The sequence below is a fragment of the Podarcis muralis genome, chromosome 13 (assembly GCF_964188315.1).
Source record: "Podarcis muralis chromosome 13, rPodMur119.hap1.1, whole genome shotgun sequence".
In the NCBI taxonomy this organism is placed as follows: Eukaryota; Metazoa; Chordata; class Lepidosauria; order Squamata; family Lacertidae; genus Podarcis; species Podarcis muralis.
In genome coordinates, this window is record NC_135667.1 from 31,421,962 (window position 1) to 31,438,746 (window position 16,785).

Below are 16,785 nucleotides of genomic sequence, written 5' to 3' on the forward strand. Positions count from 1 at the left end.
ACTCTTTTATCTAATGGGCTGTGTGTTTTGGAATTATGTTGTTGTTCAATACAGTGAAGCAAAGGGCAATAGAAATAGCCCAGTTTACACCATGAGAATACTTGGCTGCCTGTGTGGGATAAGCACTTCCTTCAGATCAGGTATCTAGGGTGAATAAACTGTAGTTCTTTACCAGAGTGCAGAATTGTAGGGGGGAAAATAGAAAGTTAGACACCCTGGACATTTGCCTACTGACTGCATTGTGTGGTTTGATTTGTTTGCACGAGACGTATGGAGATGTTTGTTCCACAGGTTCCTTTTTCAGTGCTAACACATGTTCTCGGCTTGAAGCCTTGTAATAGGCTGTTACCTCTACTGCATGGTTGATCTTCTAAATAGCTGGTAGGAGAATAACTTGCTGGTGGATGAGCAGATGACTTCCAGTCCCTTCCCATTTAATGATTTCACAGTTCTAGCATAGAAATGACGTGGGGCTAATACAGTTTTCATGGCTGCTATTGCTTCATTTATATGCCACTTTTCTTAAGCAGCACACAGTGTTAGTTATACAGGGCCATCTTTTCATTATGTTAATAGTACGATTTTTGAAGCCCCCCTAAAGTGTTAGGTAGCTATAACTTGGCCTCATGAAAAAGTCTAGCAGGGTTAGCTTGCCTTGACTTTTGCAGAGAGAAAGGGAGCTCAGCTTGCAATCAGAAGTATTCACAAGGCCAAACTCCATCTGCCTGCTGCCTGCAGGGGCTCTGGGAAATTTGCCATGCTGTATTTGTGTGTGTGTGTGTGTGTGTGTGTGTGTATGTGTGTGTGTAGTAATCAAGGAGCTATAGGCATGCTTAATAAATGTATAGCTAAGTTTTATTTAGAGTACACTATGTGCCTACAAGAGTCCACATATTTTTATTTTGTAGTAATTTTGTTTCCTATCTTTTGCAGTGCTTTTCAAGAGCTCCAGTTGAGGGTGAGGAACCAGTGGAGGTAGGTCCTATAGAAATCCAAACTTTAATAATCTACGTTTACATAATTTCTGTTGTGCTGCTTGTGCTTCTCCTGTTTTTTAAAAAACCTTCCCCTGGTTTTGTTTCATTCTTTATCCAAGATCTATGCAACACCAAGTGAGAGTAAAGTTTCCCCTAGTGTGGAGTATGACCACATACAGAAATGCAAGACAAGTGGCAAGCCTTTATAAAGTGTTTGACCAAGCACTTATGAAAGCAAAGTAAACCGTAAAACTGTTCTTGCTTATATGCTTGTTGACCCTTTCAAAATAATTCTGATATAAACTAGAAACATTTAGCCAGTGCCACATGTTAGATCAAAGAGCGATGTGAAATCCAGCCCACTATTTCTCCACCTCTTTGGCCTGTAGTCTCAAAATTTTCTGAAATCCTTAGCCTCACCATTCTCTTCCTGCCAACACTGTCCAAGCCCCTCCTATATTTAGGTTGTTCTCTCTTCCTCCTTTTTCTGTGGGCATTGGTCTTCTCCATCTGATCTTCCCTAAAGTTCCTGCTTCTCACCCACTACGTTCTGGAACTTTCCGTCTCAGAAGCTGCACTATTTTCCCTTCCTTGCAGACGCATTCTCATTCTGAGCAGTTAGAATGAGTGAATAGAAACCATCAGCTTACTGAGCAGTGAATGTGGGAAAGTTTGCCCATTTCTTATGTGCAGCAGCACATACAACTGTGGCTGGCTTTGTCTTATTCTGTGGTTGCTGTTGCTCTGCCCTTAGTTACGGACTAGTTCTGTTCTGTTGCCATGGAGTGGAAGGCCTGCCCCTCCATGCATTGCTACCGTGTTTTATCACTATTTATTGGGGAAGTTTAGGGAAGTAGGTAGGTTATTTGTTCTTACAGTCTTAAAACTTTATTCACACTGATAATTGTGTTGTTTCAAAGAGGTCAGTAAGATTTTTCCACCCTCTTTGGAGTGGTTCTCTCTCTCTCTCTCAGGAAAAACCCCACAAACTTTTTACAAAATTTCTGTCTGTGAAGCCCATTGTTGTGTAGCTTTTAATCCTGTGAAACTGCCTATTGAGTGTAACATAACACCTTAAAATCAAGATTAATCACGTATGGATTGTACACATTGCACCCCAGCCCCTTGTCATACAACTCACACAGAACTATGACTTCTGAGATATAACTAAAAGAACCCTCAGATCTGACTTTTATGGGGTTAAATTTGGAACCTCTAATTATGGACAGAAGTAAGACTTTTCTTTCCTGATCCTTTTTAGTTTTTGCCCAGGATATTCCAGCAGTAAACAACCTGCAAATAATGTGAGTAGGAGTATTATTTATGTATTAAAAAGCATTCTTACACAAAACACAAAAAACAAAAAGAGATTATTTAAAGATGTGTCACAGAACTAAACATATTTTAAGTATTTCAAAATATATAAACAACACTTGGAAAAAGAATTTTCAAGTCTCAAGGGCAAATTACACACAGTGATAAAGACATAGTTTGGCATTGCATGAATCTTTTTTAAAAAACTTACATATAGCAGCTGTAGGGGGTGATATGGAGGGGTTGATATGGCTCCCAACATTTACCAAGTATTACATAGCAGAGAAAGATTGCTCCTTATTTTGCTTAATACAGACAACCATGAAATGCCATGATAGAAAAACATTTGCTAAATTGTCTGTCCGTAGTGTTCTCTGACATTGCACAAAAACTCAGCAAATGATTCGGGGGACTTGCAGGCTGGAAACAGGTGCTAGACGTGTTTTGGTTTCTCAAATCCATCAATACACACATACATACCTATCTGTTTCATGTGACGGTTTTCTCTTTCAGAGGGCATACTGTATGGCTTCTAACATGGAATGGCCATCCTCCATGTATCTCCATTTCTATCCTTCATAACAGTTTCTGCCAATCTCATCAGGTTTGTTGTATTTCCCAAGGAGTTCACGTGAGGAGAGGAAGCTGGTATTCTTGCAAGTGGAGATGCCAGCCAGGGAGGAGAGTCAGAACATAAAGCATAGTGGGGTATTTTATGAGTGATGAATAATAAAAGGAATAGTGCTGCAAAAAACCTGCTCTTTGGGTGGGAAGCTTTAGTCTTGGCTTTTATCCAGAGATCTCCCTGCTCACATACAGCCCCTAAACATATTTACAAAACTTCTCTGTTAAAAAAAAGTGTGTTCCCCATACTTTTCAGTTTGGGTAGAGCAAACTGAAAATGTTCTTAGGTTTTAGAATTAAAACCTGAAATTTGCCCTCCCCACAGAATCATGTGCTTATTTGAAACCTGGTCTTCCTCTACACCAAACTGGGGTTGTGTATGATTTTGTAGTCAGCTGTACAAGCTATGAGTCTGGTCCAGGAATAAAGCAGGATGAAGACTGTGTTTCGAGAAACAAAGTGTGGGATGCAACTTGCATACATAGTCCCTAGCAGTAACGGTGGTAGTGCTGCTGTCAGACACCCAGCTCAGTGGCTTGCCAATCTTTCAACTTTGGTGGAGCTGTTTTTACATCGTCCTCTACTGAGGAACCCTTCTAAAGCTTTTCTACAACACAGTTTGAAAACCAATAGCTTAGTCCAACAATTTCAAAGCTAGGACCACTCCTTTAACTGCAGTCTTCAACAATGAGACCCTTTTTTTTAAAGCAACACATGGCTGTTGTTTTGCGTCTTCCTTTAGAGCAGGTTTGATGGATTTCCTTTAGTGGTGAATTTCAACTTCCATTCTGGCCATGCTTGCTGGGGCTAATGGGAGTTGGAGTCCAGCAACATCTGGAAGACCACAGGTTCCCCATATTTGCTTTAGGGTAACCAGATAATGTAGAATGGAAACCAGGACTCCTATCCCTTTAATATTATGCAGAAGAGGGGGGCTTTAAGCAGCTTGTTATGTAGAGATAAGAAAAGTTATCAAAACATCTATACAGCTATACAGGTGCTGTTTTCCTTATTTAAATACCCACCCACCCTCAGATCCTAAAGATAACCCAGATTTGAGAGTGCAGCCAAGAATGTAAATTGGGAAAACAGCACAGAAGAGTTAAATACCCCACAGCTCCACTTCTCTGATGAAATTCTGACACACACCTCTTGAATGTGGTTGCTTTTCAGTAAAAATGCAAATGTTGGGAGATCAAGTTGCAGATGCCCTGCGCAGTGTAGCTTTGCCCTCAGATTTAAAGTTTGCAAAGTTGTTTTACATTCTTTGACACACTCTCATTCATCATTATTGAATTTGATTGGAATTTACAAGTGGAACTTGCAGCAAAAGATGACTCAGAAACTTCAACTGATCCAAAATGCAAACAGCCTGTTTACTGGCTGGCGTTCCATTTAGAACTCGCATAAGCTCTGTGTTAAAACAAACTGCATTGTTTGCAGTTTCTTTCCTTGACCCAATTCAAGGTACCGATACTTACTTTGATGTTTAAAGCCATTCTCCAACTTTTGGAACCTTTTCAGAGTTTGGGTTTTTTTGCTCTTGTGTGTGGCGAGGGGTTCTTTTCCTTTTCTTTTACATTGACTGTTGATTATATGTTTGTGTTCTAGAGTGTCTTAGGTTATTGTTAAGGAAGGACACTTGTGTCTTCCTTAGAACAAATCTTTTTTTTTTTAAAAGATATTTATTCAAAATTTTTGACATTTAACACCCAACACATATAAACCCTTCCCCAACAATACAATAAACAAACAAAAAAGAAAAAACATAATAAAACATACAAAAGAAGGGAAAAAAATACAACATTAAAATCAGATTCTTAATATTCAAACTTTCTTCGCTTTTTTGGACTTCCTCACGCCTTTCGTTCCTGTTTCCAAATTTATAAAATTCTGAACAGCAAATTATCACCTTGTTTCAATTACTTATTTGTATTTTTCCAATATTATGTCTCTAAATCTAGGTTTATTTACCAAAGGCTTGAATATTCAATTTAGGCATAATATTAACTAAAGAATTAACTTTTTGTCAAATTTCACCTATTCTCAGATTCTTTTCAACTAGCTTGCTGATGCCATATTTATTTTTATTCTTGCATCCTTCTTAACATTCATACAAGTTGCAATGTTTTTGTAAATAGTCCTTAAATTTCTTCCAATCCTCTTCCACTGCTTCTTCTCCCAGATCGCGGATTCTGCCAGTCATTTCTGCTATTTGCATATAGTCTATCAGTTGCATTTGCCACTTCCTTAGAACAAATCTTTTGTGCTTGGTACTTAACTGCTTTATTATTGAAAAATTTAATAGAAATCAGGCCATTCACTATGACAGCCCTTAAATTGTGGAATTCTCTTCCCAAAGAGGTGTGTACTTTCTTCACCTTATAGCTGTCATTGGATGTTGAAGTCATACCCTCACTGTATTTTCTTATTTAAAATTGCATTGGTTTCTTACTTAAATTCTTATATCTCATTTTAAATTGTATCACTGTATTGTTTTAACCTGCCCTGGGACCTTGTGGTGAAAAGCGGGATAGAAATCCTGTTTACAGTTACTATTATTTATTCCATTTATATCCTGCCCTTCCTCCAGAAGTCCAGGGCAGCAACAGAAAATGCAGTGTGGTGTACTATTGTTGAGGATTCCTGCCATTTCATTCTCCCTGCTCCCAAACAGCCAGTCAGCATTTCGTGCCCATTGTCAAGTTTTGGTTTTATCCCACCTAAAAATATTTTGTATCTCTACAAACCTTGGGGTTTTTACCAAACTTGCATGGGATGTGCCATAAGCAAATGATATACAGTCTGAACTTTGGAAATGGAAGGAATTATGATGCATAGCGTAGGCAGAGATGGATATGCTTTGCAGTTCTCTTACTGTTGGTTTATATCTTGTAGAGTTGTGCTGCTGTGTATTTCTGGAGAGAGTGGGTGTTACTCAGCCACGTCTTACTCAGAGTAGACCTATTGAAATGAATGAACCTAACTTAGTCTACTCTGAGTGAAACTTAGTGGAATACCACCCATTGTCTATGGGCTGCAGTAAAGATGTGAGCACATGGGGAAAATTCCTCCCAGGGTTTTTGGGGGGGCGTGGGGTGTTTTCCTCAAGGGAAATTTGAGGGGTTCTCCCATTCCCTCCTCAAATCTTCAGATCTCTGGACGGTAGGAGAATTTGGTCTCTCCTGGTTGATGGTACTGCTTGCGGCATCGTGGAAAGTTCATTTCAGAACTTACTTTATTTACTTCAAGTTCCTTTGACATGATACACTGTGGAGTTTCCTGCTTATAGTTCATTTTGATCTGGGTAGTGCATATTCTGTACAGGTGACTCTCAACTTACGCTGGGGTTACGTTCTGGGGGTAGCACGTAAAGCCAAAATCACATACACTCAAAACGCAATGGATTCAATGGTGGGTGGGATTGCGAAAGACTTCCCCCCCCCCCCAGACGTCCGCCCCCTTTTTATTATTATGCCAAGTGCATAAAGCTGTACTTCCACCATCAGACCATCTGCTGCTAGATGGTATCTGTTTTAGACACAGAATTCAGTATCCTATAAATCTCAGTGATAAACTTGAAAAGTAATGATCAGTAGTGAAATCTCAAAAGACCCAAATCTCCTGTGGTCCTGGAGACTTTTAGATGCCCTACATGGTTTCTTGCCCTTTTCAATGGCCATTAGAACAAGTAGGCAAATAGGCCTGTGAGCACATTTGCATAAATTATTTAAGTTGTAGATTTTGGGTTGCTTTTGTGCAGAATTTGGATATTCCCTGTGAAATTTATGCAGATCTGGGGTATGTGTATGTATGTTGAACTGACATGAGAGCCCATACCTCACATCTATAACAGCTAGCAATGTTCTCTAACACAAGTACAGTTGGTTTTTGAACAGATTCGTTCTCGAATGTTTTGGCTCCCGAATGCCACAAACCTGGAAATGACTGTTCCGGTTTGCGAACTATTTTTGGAAGTCGAATGTCCGACTAGGCTTCCTTCAGTCAATCAGAAGCCACGCTTTGGTTTCTGAACGTTTTGGAACTCGAATGGACTTCTGGAACAGATTCCGTTTGACTTCCAAGGTACGACTGTAATGTTTTAGATGCTGTGTAGAGCACAGAACTAGCATTATTTTTGCTTGGAAAGCTCCCAGTCTACATTTGATGGGCAGCACAAGGTTTTTTTTGGGGGGGGGGGAGATTATAAATTGAGAGATGTATCCATTTGCCTTATACTGAGCCCGAACACCGGACTATCTAGTCCAGTATTTTTTCCTCTGACTGTCAACAATTCCCCAGCATCTTTGGTAGATTCCCCCCCCCCGCCGCCTCTTGTTCCAGAGAGCCTTTAATGATAAAATTGTATGTAAATGACTGAAACAAACAAAAACACTCAGAGATGGGTAATCTGCAGCTCTCCAGATGTTATTGGACAACAGTTTATCTCTTTCTGTTGGCCATGAAAGTTGGGAGTCCAACAACATATGGAGGCCACAAGCTTCTCATCTCTGCTTTAACTGGAGATGGCAGGGATTCTGAACTTTAGTTCTTATGAATGCAAAGCATGCTTTCTGCTACCAGAGGCAGGTTAAGTATACAGTGGCCCAAACTCCCATTATTCTAGGCACATTTTACAACATGGAATTTCATTAGCGTGACCAGTTTCTGAGCTCTGGGCGCAGTACTGCACCTAAGATTTCATATTAAAACTGCAAAGTGGAAGAAAAGGAGGACCTTTTTCTGCCTCCCCACTTCCAGCTACTCCCTGAAGATTGGAGAAGAGACCCTTTTAAGAATATTAGGGAGGTGGGCAGGAGAAGGACTAGATCATGCCAAAAATGAACATAATATTTCAGCTGCAGTTCATTCATTTTCAGCTTTGTATTGTTATGCAAAAAAAGTGCACCCAGGCATTCCATTGTTGCTCCCATAACCTAGGTTTATTTAGCTCCTCGCTTTCATGTCTCAGTTTCTAACACTGCTCGGGAAAGGTTTTACCTGAAGGAAGAAACTTATTGGGCCAACATGAGGCATAGAAGAGGCATATATCATAAGGCATGAAGGTGATGGGGGGGGGGGGAAGGAACGTATCATATTAGCCTTCCCCAATCTGGTGCCCTTCAGATGTTGTTGAACTCCCAATCTGCATCAGCCTTATCTAGCATGGCCAGTGATCTGGAATGCTGGGAGTTGTGGTCCAAAATGACTAGAGGGCACCAGTTGGCAGAGGCTGTCATATGTGGCCACAGGCATGAGCCTTACTTCCCAAGACTCTGGAGACCACAGATCAGGAGTGGGGAACACGTACCTCTGCAGAGATTGCTGGACTAGGATTCTGTTATTCTATGACTACAACTTCCATTATCTCTTGACTGTCAGCCACCCTGGCTGGGACTGTTGGGAGCAACAGGTATGATGAAAGATCACAGCTTCCCCATCCCTGCCATAGATAATTCTGTTTTGCAGGTAGGGGGAGCGACCATTACTTTAAAATTCCCTGTCATTGGAAAGATGGTTACTGCTCTCCTGTGAGTGTTAAAATGCTGAGGGAATTGTTGTTCTTGCCTCTTCAAACTCGGCGTAGGAAGTAGAACAACACAGCCTCCCAAATTATTATATCGCAGTGTGGGGCCCAATTTGACTTGGCTTGAGAAGGCAATAGGCATTTTCTGTTGTAATTGTATGTTCTTTGAAAAAATGTTCTCATTATAAAAAACTATACATGGTAATGCTATGTTTGTATTTTAATACTTTCTTTCATTATTTCCTAGCTTGCTTCTGGGTTTAAAATAGCTAAAGAAACTAATTTTAAGTACCTTAGAAACCTGCAGCTGAACACTTGGTTGGTTATTTCCATTTGATATGTGATCTTCAGCCTTTGTCTTTTCCCTTTTCCACAGCTCCTAGCTTAAAAGTTTTTTTGTCCTTATACTTTTCCCTTTTGCCAACAACTTGGAGCCCCTCTTGTGCTTAGGCTGCACAAGCTATTTCACCCTAGTCCCTCACTCTGCTTAGCTGTTCTTTATCTCAGTCTTCTGTCTCCACACTTTCAAATGTTTTCAATTTCTTTTGCTCAGCCTACTGCCTTTTTTTCTTCAGTTGTGTGGCTTCTGGCCTCCTTATATCTTCCCAGAATTCTGTCTCCTTCCTTCCTGCTGACAGCACATAGTTCCACCTGTCCTTTCGCCCTTCGTTATCTCTTTTTCCCAAACAAGCTAACTTTTCACTTCCACCCACAGCAAGCCCTATTATTTGTCAACATTCTGTTTCTGACACTCACTGAACAGTTAGAATGTTTGTGAACATCTCATGATAGTGCAGAACCATTGGCCAGGGGCAGAAAGCCTGTAGGTGACAGGACAGGAGACAGACAAAGCACCATTTTGTGCCTATTTATAGTTACCAATCTATCAGTAACAAGCTCAAGATTTGACAGCTGATAGGTGGAGAGGGAAACTAGGGTATAAGAGCTCAAATGAGTCAGATAATGGGTCTCATTGTCAAGGTTATAAATGCAAACAATAACCTGAGGTGACCAAGGGAAGGGTATGTCTGGGGTGTGTGTGGAAACACTCTAGGATGCTGGCTAGATGGGTATTTAGAGACATGGGTATTTAGAGGGACAGGGACTTGGAGGAAGGCTGACTAGCTGGAGCAGAGATGGGGCACCTGTGTACAACCCACACCAGTCCTAGCCATCATGCCCAGTGGTCAGCGATGAAGGAAGTTGTAGTCCAACAATGTATTGTAACCCACAGGTCCCCTCCCTAACCTTGAGGATGGAAATGACTTACTGCAAGTGATTTATGAGCTGTACTAATGTGCAAAACATTTTAGAAGGGAAGCATTACTAAACATACAAAGGGCCTGAAGACAGAAAAGCCTTCGTTTAGTTGGTGCAGGGAGCTGGCTTCAGGATAAAACAATAAGAATAAATCTTTCTGCAAACTTTGGTTTGCTGAAACAGACTCTTTAAAAATTGTTGTGGAAATCTTTTTCTTTCTCCCCTCTTTTCTGAATATACAATGTATTCAACTATGTTTTTCATGCAATAATGTCTTTCTTCAGTTTTTGACCAACATTTAACTAGTCAAATTTTCTGTGCCTGCTTACTGTAATGAATTTGGACCTTGACAGCACTTAGCCCAATCTCTTTACTTTGCTAGAGAGGGTGTGGATATGAGGCTTTAAAAATGTACCTACTTGAGATCAACTTCGTTTCTCATTTTAACAAGGAGGAGCCTGTTCATAAAGTATGGAGAAACAGTGGGTTTGTTTATGTTTTTGGACTCTTAACTCCTTTCAGCCAGCTTCAGCCAATATAGAAGAAGAAGAGTTTGGATTTGATATCCCGCCTTTCAATCCCTTTAAGGAGTCTCAAAGCGGCTAACATTCTCCTTTCCCTTCCTCCCCCACAACAAACACTCTGTGAGGTGAGTGGGGCTGAGAGACTTCAAAGAAGTGTGACTGGCCCAAGGTCACCCAGCAGCTGCATGTGGGGGAGCAGAGACGTGAACCCAGTTCCCCAGATTACAAGACTACCGCTCTTAACCACTACACCACACTGGCTCTCATATAGTCAATGGTCAAGTGTATTGGAAGTTGTAGTTTAGCAACATCTGGAGGGCCCCAGGTTCCCCAGGACTTCTCTAGTTTGTGACCTCATTTGTATGGGGTCTTCCCCCATATAGGTAGTCTCAGTGGCGTGCCCCTGATTGATTGTTTTCCTTTACTGGTATACTATCTTAATTCAGGGATGGAGGACCCGTGGCCTTGCAGATGTTGGATCTACAATTCCCACCAACTCCCAAACCATTGTCTATGCTGGCTGGAGCTGATGGGAGTGATTCCAACAGCATATGGAGGGCCACAGATACTCCTTTCTTATGCACAGTGAAATCCTATGCGTGTCTACTTGGATGTAAGCTCCGTTGAATTCACTGGAGCTTTACTGCCAGGAAAATGATATTTGGTTTCAACTTTAATTACCGTTTGCAAATGGTATGATGTGAAGGAAATGTATTAGAAGTGTGGGAATCGCACTGATGTCTCTCTGTGTATGTATGTATGTACGTATATATATATATATCTCCCGTGTGTGGGTGCCAGTGAGTTAAATTTCAGTTGTGTGTGGTTTTAAGAGCGTGGGGCAGACAAGCTCAGAAATCCAGACGCATGAGAAGTTGTTCCATTCCTGCTTGGTACTGTTTTTGTTAGAAGAATCTACTCTGGCTAATACTTCAAAAACACATTGCTCAGCTACCAGTGTGAACATTAGCAAAGTGATATGGCAATATGGAAAGAAGGCAGAGTACAGGAATGTTGATTTGAGCCTCTGGCCTGCCGCTTTCCAGATCTTAGTCTTGTCTACACAGATGGATTTCTGTGTATTTTCTTCAAAGTTGCTCCTCGGAAAGTCTCTCTGCTACCCACTATGTGGCTTTTACAGGATTTGCCCCTGCTATCATTTCTATCCAGGTACAGGCATCCCCCTGTTTGCGCGGGAGTTATGCCCAGAGGCACCACGTGTGTCAGTGAAATTGCATGTAATTGAAAACCCATTGAAAAGGCTTGCAAACACCCTGTTCTGTCCCCGTCCTGCCCTTTTAGTGACGTTTCAGTGATGACTTTATGACATTTCTGGATCACTCCTGGGATCAGAGTGGTGCGTGTGTACACGATCGATCATACATAAATTGGGGGGGGGGGGCCTGCCTGTATGACTTTCCTGCATCTGATCAAATTAACCCTTGCTCCAGGAATACTCACCAAGAAACTTTGTTGCTTAGCTGGAGTAGGAAATGGTTCTCCCACACCCCCAGCCAAGGTATATAGGAGCCAAGGGCAGCTGAGTTATTTTGGCACCTGAGGCAGCAGATCCCACAAGTGCCTCTTCCACCTCATTGGCAGTAAAAATGCAACAAGAGTAGGGAAGCTGTGGATCTTCAGATGTAGTTGGACTCCAACTCTCATCAGTCCCAGCCAGCAAGACCAGTTGTCAAGGGTGATTAGGAGTTGGGAGTCCAGCAACGTTTGGAGGGTCAAAGGTGTTTCACTCCTGAGACATGGCAATTAAAGATTCCTGGGTTGCAGGGGGTTGGACCAGATAATCCTCTTGGTCTTTTCCAACTTTACAGTGCTATGATTCTATGAGTCTAATAATTTGCTGCCCCTTTTTGACACACCGAATCAGCTGCCTAAGGTGGTCATGTCACTCTGCCCAATATTAGGAAGCTTCCAGTATGTACGCTATGCACGGTCATCCACACCTTGTTGTGACTTCTCTCCATGATAAAGGTTTTGTGTTCACAGAACTCAAGTTTTGCCCTTAGCAGTTCTCCAGGCAGAGGTCAATTGCATTTGCTGTAAATGAGCATTGAAGTATTTGTGTATGCCAGGGATTTCCCATGTGTGTGTCTTCGTGTAATAACAAAACTTGAACTGCTTTTATCAGGAAATTTTTCACTTCCATGTCCGGGGCTTGACTATCATTGTCATAGCGTGGGTGGGAGGGTATTTTTTGTAACTGAGTTCTGCTCAGTACAGAAATATTCATTTGACTCTGTGGCTTCCGAGCTGGGCAGTAATTCCTTCTGATTTTTAGTTGCCTCCAGAGATGGCCTGAGTAATGTATTGTGTTGAAACCAAATGCGGGAAAAGGAAAATAATGAGAAAACCAGACACTTGGAGCCTTTGCTCCAGAAGTTTCCATTAAGACAACATTCTTGAGTGGGAATATGCAGGAATGAATGGTTTTCCTCTTTTCCAATGTTGTTTAATCAGTATTAATGATGTTTTACAGAAAGCAATTTTTCAAATTGTTTCCTTGAAAATTAACAATACTGGCATTTAGTTTATGCTGCTTTAACTTTTCTAACCCTCCCTACACTTTCCCCCAATCCATTTATAGCCCCGGGGGGGGGGGGGGATAAAATGTGTGCAGGTGTGTTTGAGGGTATCTAAGAGAGAGTTGCTTAGCAAGAGAGAGTTAAGTATTGTGGTGTGCTTTCACGAAAAGCTTGGTTACTTGCGCCAGGGCAGGCATGAACATCTGCTAGTTGATAGAAGGTGCGTTGCCTTTAACTGTTCTTCCCTGCTGTGCTGGGGGTGGCTCTTTGTGAGCACCACTTCCTAGATGATATGGCTGGGCTCAAGCTGCTGATAAAACAGGATTCACCCATCTGACTGGCCCAGACAGTGGAACAGCAAGTGCCCTCTGTTTGCTTGCAAAACCCCAAAGGAGCTATTTAATCTGCTACCTTGGCTGTGCATATTCCCCAGTTGTATGTACAGCCTACTCTTTGACATTTGTGTCTTTGGCAAAGTAGGTCGGTTTCCCAACTCAATGATAACAGTTTCCCACTCTGCAATGTTGTAATCTTGCTGTAACATGGTCACGGATTGGTCTTGCCTCATACAATTGTCGGTAAGTTTGGCAGACACGCTTTTTCTCTCCTCTCTCTCTCTCTCTCTCTCTCAACAGTCTCACATTCATGCTTGTTAGTAGCAAAGTTGCTTTAGGTGAACTCTTGTGATGTCTTGGATGGTAGAGAGTATTTGCTCCATTTAAAAAAACTGTACATTACTTTCATGTTTAGCACCCTATTGTTGATTTGGAGAGCTGGGTGTTTTTCATGCTTGCCCAGTGCTATCTGTTGAATGGCATACGGAAAGCCAATGAAATGTTTGCCTATTTTTGTATCTTACACAAACAAGCAGTATGCTCCAAACCAATTCAGAATAGCTGTGCTGTTTTTGAAAATTAAATAAAGCTGTGACCTTCCCTGACTGCCAAGCTTGCGTGTTTGGTGACGTCTCAGGCTGCAGGCTCCGGCTGCGCTCATTATGTTCTCCTTTTGCATCCCTTCATCATCAGCAGTCCTTTTGTGCTCATGAGAACGGCAAGGAGTGCTTTCAGATGGCAACAAAGGTCACCATTTGTTTTGGGTGTCGCAGATTGTGACAGTCCTGTCTTCATGGCTCTCCTTTCCTCTTTGCACAAGAAACCAAGAGGGCTTGAAAGAGGACAACACAAGGGTGTTTTTGATTACTTTAACTGCTGTTTCCTCCCCTTCAGAGCCCTACCTAAGTTAACTCTTTTCTCCCCCCAGTCGCTGAAAGTGCATTTGTTGCAAACTGATTTTTGTTGTGGGTGGAACAGGGTGCCAAAGGAGTCCCATTTACCCAGCAGTTGTGCTACATAACTGCGAGGATAGGAAAAGTGTCGCTGTGGAAAGCCAGATACCTTTCTGCCCACCCCCTCGCCAGGACACTCCCACACTCAAAGCAGGATGCTGCCCTGCAGACTATACAAGCCGCGTACTGATTGCGCAACGATTCCTGTCAGTGTGGTGGGGGGGCTGCAACGTGGGCTGAAACAGTCATGTTGCCAAGCTGCTCCCTCCCTGCTGGGTTAAAAAAGGCTGAATCACACACTGATCTAGTGATTTCTTTTCTATATGCAAGAAAAGAATATTTTATTGCAGATATGCATGTACACATGTTATGTGTCCTAACTGCTTTTACTATCAACATTTAAGTTAAAGGTAAAGGGACCCCTGACCATTAGGTCCAGTCATGACCAACTCTGGGGTTGCGGCGCTCATCTTGCTTTATTGGCCGAGGGAGCCGGCTTCCAGCTTCCGGGTCATGTGGCCAGCATGACTAAGCCGCTTCTGGCGAACCAGAGCAGTGCACGGAAACGTCGTTTACCTTCCCGCCGGAGCGGTACCTATTTATCTACTTGCACTTTGATGTGCTTTGGAACTGCTAGGTTGGCAGGAGCAGGGACCGAGCAACGGGAGCTCACCCCGTCGCGGGGATTCGAACTGCTGACCTTCTAATCGGCAAGTCCTAGGCTCTGTGGTTTAACCCACAGCACCACCCGCGTCCCTCCTGTCAACATTTAATGTCCACAAATCCTTCTTTTTTCTCCCCGGTGACAACACTACTGGGGAAAGGGGTTTCCTTTTTTTGTGACTTTCTTTTGCTCTCTGCAGACTAGCAGCAGTCTTGACATTTCCTTACTTAGCGAAATGTTTGCTAAAGAAGGAGCCACATGGATGATCATTTCTTCCTTCCATTGCTCCATGCCTCCAACTCTCCACCTTCGGGCTTCACTTTTCACTTCTGTTTATTGGGTTTCTGACTGATGCGCCCATTGATACGGGAACTCCTGCAATGTGGGCCCCCTCCCCTCACTGCCAAGGGTAACATGAGAGACCTTCACCTCTGTGAATGGAGCCTACAATGCAGCTTCTCACCATGCCAACATCTTAGAACTGAGTCAAGGCTGAAGTGGTTAGGAGTTACTATAAGCCTTTCCCACATGGACTGGGACTTGTCGCAGTATGCTTTTGGCATATGAAGGAACAGCACTTCCATACTGCGAGGAAGCAGGCTTTAGCGGCTCTCACAAAGAGGTGAGAAAGGACCACAAATGATGGATATTCGAGAGCCACAAACTGTCAGGGAGATGGCCCCAATGAACCCTTGGTCTCATGTTACAGAGGCTAGGAACTATTTTTTGGGTGGTTACCTGCCTATATGGCAAGCAGGTTTTCTTTGATCAGGTTGTGCTTGTGGGCCTTCCCAGAGGCATCCGGTGAGCCACTGTAGGAAACGGGATGCTCATCGCTGAACATCTTGTTTGCCTAGTAGCCATAAAATATTTTTTTTTAAAATTCCCATCCCACATGCATTTGCCATATAAAACAAATATTTGAAAACCTTCTTACGACCTGCAGTGGACTAGCTTAGTGGAGGTCAGCTGGCAATGAATTCCAGAGTCATGGGGCTACCAGGGGAAAAGATTCTGCCGCAGGTCTGGAAAATACGTTTTTGTTCCCTGCGTGTTGCTTTTGGCATTATTTTAGGAGCTGGTGCTCCTGCACAGTCTGGATAGGTTTTACACATTTCTATACACTGACATCAAACGCCAAGGAAGCAAGGTGCCTGGGATTTTCCCAGCTCTCTGGCACTGTTTCCCAGACCTCCTACGCAAAAGCCAGATAGCTTTGAACTTGCACAAGCACTAGCCCATTAGTGTGACCTTACGGGGTTTAAATTGTCTGCATCAAGTGTTGCTGGTTTTTTAAAAGAGTGTTCAACTTGCATTTGCTCTGTTGTTTTTTAAGAGTTGCATGATACAGAAAACATTTGTCATAGCTGAGACGGAAGGCCTTCCAAGTTTGTTTGAACCTAGAATGCTCCTCCCGTCTTGCACTTATTAAATATTCGGAAACGCTGGGATCTTTGCCTTCTGTCAGTATTTGCAAAATGACACATTTTTAAGTGTATGTGTGCAGACAGATGCTGCTTTATCCAGAGTGATTTGTTCTTATGTTAGAGATTAAGGGCAGGTTTAACCTGGAATCTCCCAGTCGGATTAAGGTTTCGTTGGCCTCTCATCACGGGAGATAGCAAAAATACCTTTCCCCTTCTGAGGCTTGAGCCCTGGAGTTTAGTGAAGCAGCTGCTCTAGCTGGCAGCATTTGGAATTGTAAACATCTCTTTTTGATGCTGTTTGGCCCAAGAGCATTTACAGAAGTGACACTGTTTTCGGATGTGAGGGGATAGCTCATAACATTGTCTTTTAAGGCCAGTAATTTCCTAGGGTTGGAAGGGAGTATATGGGTCTTCAAGCCCAGTATCTTGACACAAGGAGGAATCCCACCTAAAACAAATCTCAATGCACAATTTTTTCCCATTTTTTTATGGGTGTAAGGGGCAGACAGATGGTTTTTTCCTTGAGGTGTTAGTTTCGATTGAGGAGGTATGTAATTTTTCCCCTAGGCACTGAAAATGCTGCTTTTTATTCATAATTTGCAGCTTCCCCCTTCTGCTAGCACATGAGTAGGGAAACTAA

General features: G+C 42.4%; 1 protein-coding gene across 6 annotated transcripts in view; it reads left to right on the top strand.

Annotated features, from left to right (window-relative positions):
• Positions 1–16,785, top strand: part of LOC114583662 (signal transducer and activator of transcription 5B) — a 68,521-nt gene that overhangs the window by 12,265 nt on the left and 39,471 nt on the right. For 4 of the 6 annotated variants that reach the window (XM_028704978.2, XM_028704980.2, XM_028704976.2 and 1 more), the window contains exon 2: positions 934–975. The gene's annotated coding sequence lies outside the window, so the exon portion shown is untranslated. Of the gene's footprint in view, positions 1–933; positions 976–2,238; positions 2,282–16,785 lie in introns of all 6 variants that reach the window. The other 2 variants (XM_028704977.2, XM_077917313.1) reach the window with 1 other exon arrangement.